The sequence below is a fragment of the Rattus rattus genome, chromosome 15 (assembly GCF_011064425.1).
Source record: "Rattus rattus isolate New Zealand chromosome 15, Rrattus_CSIRO_v1, whole genome shotgun sequence".
NCBI classification, from domain to species: Eukaryota; Metazoa; Chordata; class Mammalia; order Rodentia; family Muridae; genus Rattus; species Rattus rattus.
Window position 1 is genome coordinate 33,131,329 of NC_046168.1, and position 6,819 is coordinate 33,138,147.

At 45.1% G+C, this 6,819-nt stretch overlaps 1 pseudogene; it reads left to right on the forward strand.

Moving 5' to 3' along the window:
• Positions 1 to 3,750: 3,750 nt before the first annotated feature.
• On the forward strand, positions 3,751 to 6,372 carry LOC116884957 (annotated as a pseudogene).
• Positions 6,373 to 6,819: the final 447 nt, after the last annotated feature.

Genomic DNA, 6,819 nt, shown 5'->3' on the forward strand with positions numbered 1-6,819 from the left:
GTGGGTGTGGACCCTCATCCTAGCTGCCTGGAAGTCAGTCTTTCATTCGGATGAAGATGTAGACCTCTCAACTCCTCCTGCATCATGCCTGCCTAGGAGCTGCTTTTCTTCCTGTCTTGATGACACCGGACTTAACCTCTGAACCTGTAAGACAGCCCCAATTAAATGTTGTTATTTATAAGATTGCCTTGGTTGTGGTGTCTGTTCACAGCAGTAAAGCCCTAACTAAGACAGAAGTTGGTAGCAGTGTAGTGGGGTATTCCTATGACAACCTGACCATGTTTTGGGGAGGACTGTGGAAGGACTCTGGAACTTTGGGCTAGAAAAGCCATTGGGATGTTAAGAGCTCTGTGGGATCTTGGGAGATAATTTTGAGATCAGTGAAAATGATGGAGGCCTGGCTTGTGAAATTTCAGAGGGAAGATTAAAGACTATTTTCGGGGCTGTTGCTATTTTGATTTTGAAGATTCTATGGTTTTGGTTAGCTGGGGCTGAAGAATCGGCTGTGATTAACAAGATACAAGAATTACTAAAGTGAAACACTTGCATTACTGGGACTATTGATGCTGGTCAGCTGGAGCTAAGAAATTAGTGGTGATTAAGAAGAGACCAGCATCACTGAGGTGAACTCTGGGAAGTGTTTTCTGAGAGCACAAAGAGGCTGTGTTCAGAGATAGCCAAGGTTGTTCCTCATGCTGTGGCTGGACTTGGTAATGTGTAAGAGTCACCCGGGTGGTACTGGTTTTGAAGGCATGAAGGGGTCATGAAGAGCAGCTGAGGCTGGGCACTGTGAGAGGCCATGGAAGGCCATTGGTGAAGGTGTAGCCTCAATTGCAATTGATGGCCCAGGACTGAAGGGGTCATGCAAAGGAGCTGAGGCTTGGCACTATGAAGAGAGTCTATGAGAGGCTATTGGTGAAGCCTAGTTGTGTCAGAAGACAGCAGTCTTTTAGAGATGCCAGGACCATGAGATGGCCACCAAGAGCAGCAGCAACCGTGGAGTATAGGCATCTTGAGCCTAGAAGACAAGATGTGTGCTACAAAGAGCAGAGCTGGAGAAGAGACCCAAGCCCTTGGAGGAGCCCAGAAGTTCATGAGTGGATCCCAGACACTGATGGTTCAAGTTTGATTTTGCTTTAGATTGTGACTGTGCCCTGATATTTTTCCCTCTTGAAGTAAGAATTTTAGTGGAGCCCACAGTTAAGAGACTTTGCATTGTAAAAAAAACTTTGAATTTTAAAAGATATTGGATATTTTAAAGGGATTGAATTATACACACACACACACATATTAAGATTTTTAGATCTTAATATATATATATATATATATATATATATATATAAAGACTTTTAAAGTTATTTAGATCTTGGGATTAATAAGAAAGTAAGGGTTAAGGCTTAATAGTGATGGATGTGTTTGTGTAAAGTTGACAAGGGGTCAGTTGTACTGGCTGGTTTTGTGTGTCAACTTGACACAAGAAAGGAGTTATCACAGAGAAAGGAGCCTCTTTTGAGGAAAAGCCTTCATGAGATCCACTGTAAGGCATTTTCTTAATTAGTGATCAAGGGGGAGGGCAGAGCCCATTGTCTGTGATACCATCCCTGGGCTGGTGGTCTTGGGTTCTATAAGAAAGCAAGCTGAGCAAGCCAGGGGAAGCAAGCCAGTAAGCAGCATCCCTCCATGGCCTCTGCATCAGCTCCTGCTTCCTGACCTGCTTGAGTTCCAGTCCTGACTTCCTTTAGTGATGAACAGCAATGTAGAAAGTGTAAGCTGAATAAACCCTTTCCTCCCCATGACCATGCTTCTTGGTCTGACTAAGACACCTGTGTCTAGCCTGTTCTCTCTTCAATGTGTCTCTGTGCCTCTGTACCTCTGTACCTCTCTCTTGTACCTGTCTCTGTACAACTGTTTTGGTAAAACTGCCTTCTTTCTCTGCACTGCCCCTCAAGTAGCTTCCCTTTCCTCTCTCTTCTCACGAGAGTTGGGCACATCCTATTCCGTCAAATCTTTCTCTGATTCATCCCTTTGTCTGCTACTCAATTAAACATCAGTTTCAAACATGAGTGCTTCCTTCTACAAACTAACTTTACCTTTGTGTTTGGAACTAAAGGTGTATGCTAAGGATCTGTCTGTATTCCAGTCAGAGGGTTTGAGCCACACCGCAACTAGAAACAGTTTTGTTGTTTTGTTTTGTTTTGTTTTCAGTAAATAACACAGTCTTGGGATTCACAGTGTGACCAAATGTTCTGCAACAGGAGTGTGTTAAAATAAGTCCATTACGTTGAATTCTGTTCAAGATCACTGATGTCATTATGGAAAGGGATCAGGACACACACACCACACAGGAAGGATGGAAAGATGCCCCAGGCTAAGGAGAGGGCCCTCAGAGGAACCCAAACCCCTCAACACTGTGGTTTTGAACTTCCAACCTGGAAGGACTTACAAGCTTGTGATTTAAGTCATCCAGTCCTTGTCACAGTAACCCTCTCACATCTGTCAAGTAGAACCCATTACATATTCCTCAATGTAACCAAGTAATAAAATGTACAAGCAATTAAAAATAATTGTGCTCCATATGTATTTACTGACATATAATATTGAATATTATATTGAATATTGAAGTGAGAAAAACAGGCTGTTAAATAATACATATAGGAAGGCACCATTTTATTTGCATGTGTATAAATAAAGGATAGAGAACATGTTTTTGTTTTGTTTTGTTTTCTGATGGTGCTGGATGTCAGGAAGGAGCCTGGAGGAATTAGACAAATGCTCCACTACTGATCTACATTCCCAGCTATCATTTATTTAGAGGTTTTTATAGTTATTATTGGTATTAACATAATGTCTCACTATGTAGCCCAGGCTGGCCTGGACCTCTTTACTTATACCAAGATGTATTTTGAAATCAGGGCAATCTTCCTGCCTCAGCCTCCCAAGAGATTTATAGCAGGAACCGCCATGTCCTGCCTGCTGAGCCACTAGATTTTGTTTTTAGGAAAGGTCTTACTATGTATCTTTGGCTGGCCTAGAACTCCCTATGTAGATCAGGCTGGCCTTGAATTTACAGAGATCTGACTGCCTCTGTCTCTGTTGGAATTGAAATCACAATCCACAACTATTGAATTTTTGAGACAGGACTTCACTGTGTAGCTCAATCTGACCTGAAAGAACTCATTACATACCCTAGGCTGTCTACTTGCCTCCACTACCCAGTGTTGGGATTCTGGACTTACTGCATTGCACCTGCTGACAGTCCTACAGGAAGAATCATGCAGAATTCTTTTTAATTTTTGTTTAACTGAAATCCCTGATTCTTCTTCCGTGAACAATGAGCCATGCTCAGAGTGTATGTGCCCTTGGTGATGGGCAATTCATCTCAACCCAATAAAACCAAACCAGTTCATTCTAGAAATCTCATTTATGACTAAGGTTTGCAAGGCAGATTCTAAATTAATCTTCCTCATTCTCCTCCATGCTACCAGTAGAACACACACACACACAGAGGCTGTATATACAATGTGCCATGCTCCAGGGCCTGGAGCAGCCTGCAAGCCATTCAGATTCACCCAGAGATTAATGACTTCAAAAAGCACTTGCCAGGAATTCTTCAAAGCTGGAAACAGAAGCCAGGAGCATTAAATAGAAATAAATACGATTAACAGAGGCCTATGTTTTCCAAAAACTACTCACCAGGGAGCCCATCTACAGCCCCCATGTCATCAAGGGAGGAGCCCATCTATAGCCACCATGTCACCAGGGAGCCCATCTACAGCCCCCATGTCACCAGGGAGCCCATCCACCATGTCACCAGGGAGCCCATCTACACAGCCCCCATGTCACAAGGGAGCCCATCTACAGCCACCATGTGTCACCAGGGAGCCCATCTACAGCCCCCATGTCACCAGGGAGCCCATCTACAGCCCCCATGTCACCAGGGAGCCCATCTACAGCCCCCATGTCATCAGGGAGCCCATCTATAGCCCCCATGTCACCAGAGAGCCCATCTACAGCCCCCATGTCACCAGGGAGCCCATCTACAGCCCCCATGTCACCAGGGAGCCCATCTACAGCCCCCATGTCACCAGGGAGCCCATCTACAGCCCCCATGTCACCAGGGAGCCCATCTACATGTCACCAGGGAGCCCATCTACAGCCCCCATGTCACCAGGGAGCCCATCTACAGCCCCCATGTCACCAGGGAACCCATCTACAGCCCCCATGTCACCAGGGAGCCCATCTACAGCCCCCATGTCACCAGGTCACCATGAGCCCATCTACAGCCACCATGTCACCAGGGAGCCCATCTACAGCTCCCATGTCACCAGGGAGCCCATCTACAGCCCCCATGTCTGGAGGAACAACAAGTTGCCCAGCAACCTGCCACAGTTATGGAAACTGATTGGGCAGGACCACCCGCCTACATCAGGGAGTTTCTTCAACAATATAACCACTATAAATCCAATTTGGAGATTTTCAAGTTACAATCAAATAAACCCAGCAAAGAACTCACAGAGCTGGTGATGTTCATGGCACAGATTGGCCACTGCTACCCAGAGCATCTCAGTAACTTCCCTCAGGAGCAGAAGGACCTGCTTTCCTACAACCACACTGTCTTAGATCCAGATCTCCACATGACATTTTTGCAAAGCCTTGATCTTACTGAGGAGTAAGAATCTCATCAATCCATCTTCCTTGAGCTTCTGCACTGCCATGACAAGCTCCCGCAGAAGACTCTGTACACACATATTGTGACTGACATCATGAACATCAACGCCAAACACAAGAATGACAAAGTGAACGTGGTGCTGCAGAACTTCATGTACACCATGTTGAGAGACAGCAATGCAACCGCAGCCAAGACGTCTTTGGAGGTGATGATTGAACTCTACAGAAGGAACATCTGGAATGATGTCAAAGCAGTCAATGTTATCACAACCGCATGTTTCTCCAAGATCACCAAGATATTAGTTGCTGCTGTGATGTTCTTCCTCAGGAAAGATGAGGAAGAGAAGCAGGACAGTGACTCAGAATCTAGGGATGACAGGCCCACAGCGAGAGACCTGCTGGGGCAGTATGCCACGGGAAAGAAGGGCTCCAAAACCAAGAAGCTGGAAAAGGTTGTGGAAGTGCTGAAGAAACAAAAGAAGAAAAGAAAACCAGAAGTGTTTAAGTTTTCAGCTATTCACTTGATTCATGATCCCCAAGACTTTGCAGAAAAGTTTCTGAGGCAGCTAGAGAGCTGTAAGGAGAGGTTTGAAGTTAAGATGATGCTCACACACCTCATCTCCAGATTGGTGGGGATTCACGAGCTTTTCCTCTTCCACTTCTACCCTTTTGTGCAAAGGTTTCTGCAGCCCCACCAGAGAGAAGTCACAAAGATCCTTCTGTTTGCCAACAAGCCTTTCATCACCTGGAATTATTCAGCCATTGCTCATGACAGTGGCCAACAATTTTGTTACTGACAAGAACTCTGGGGAAGTTATGACTGTAGGAATCAATGCTATAAAAGAAATCACAGCTCGATGTCCTCTGGCCATGACTGAAGAACTTCTTCAGGACCTGGCTCAGTATAAAACACACAAAGATAAGAACATAATGATGCCTACCAGAACTTTGATCCATCTCTTCAGACACTGAATCCTCAGATGTTGCAGAAGAAGTTCCAGGGTAAACCCACCTAAGCCTCCATCAAAGCAAGAATACAAGAATATAGAGAATTAGATGCTAAAGATTACATCCCAGGAGCAGGGGTTCTAGAACTTGAGGAAGAAGAGGATACAGAAAATGGTGAAGATGGATGGGAAAGTGCCATCCTCAGTGAGGAGGAGGAGGATGGTGAGTGGGTTGATGTGCACCACTCTTCTGACAAGGAGCAGCAAGCAACTGCCAAGAGTTGGACAGCATGTCCATGGAGGAGTGGAAGGACAAATCTGCAGCCATCAGCACCAGTAGGGTTTTAACATAGGATGGCATCCAGACACTCCACATGGCCCAGATGAAGAAGGAAATGGATGCTGCCCCAGTGAAAGCCCAGAGAGAGAAATACTTGGAAACTGACAGTGATGAGGAGTCCAGGGGGGAAATTACTGTCTCTTCAGGACATTGGACACCTTCATAAAAAGCCCATCTGACAAGGAGATGAGACTAACGACCACAATGGCTGGAAGGACAGACCGAAAGGAGTTTGTGAGGCAGAAAACCAAAACAAACCCATTTTCCAGTTCCACAAATAAAGAGACGAAAAAGCAGAAGAACTTTATGATGACACAGTATAGTCAGAATGTCTAGTCAAGAACAGCACGCTCCTTCTGGGAGAAACAGCTGGCACTGCGAGATGCACCTCTGAAAAAGAGGAAAAGAATGAAGTAATTTATGAGCACGCTATCTATTTCCTGCCCAATGCTATGAATTAGCATGCCTAAAATACTTGCTTACATTAAAAAAGAAAGAAAGAAAGAACTACTTAGTTGATTGGTCTCTTCCCTGCCTCTCAAAGGGCAATCTACTTCCTGAACTGTCATCATCATCTGACCTCTAGAAGCCAGGGTTATTTGAGTGCCCGGGTTCAGGGCTGGGGCGGGAAATCTCTAAAGATCACCTTGTCATTGTTCTGCTATGTGCTGCTGTGTGGTTTTTTTTTTTTCTTGTGGAGTCTCTGTGGGGAGAGCAGAAGTCATAGCCCATGGTATGTGCATGCTGGCTCAAACCCATTGTGACGCATGCCAGCCAGAGACTGCTCCTATCGCCTGCTCACCTGACCAATTCTCCTGTCTACTAATTCCCTAGATGTCTAGTTCACCTTTTACTATGTTGATT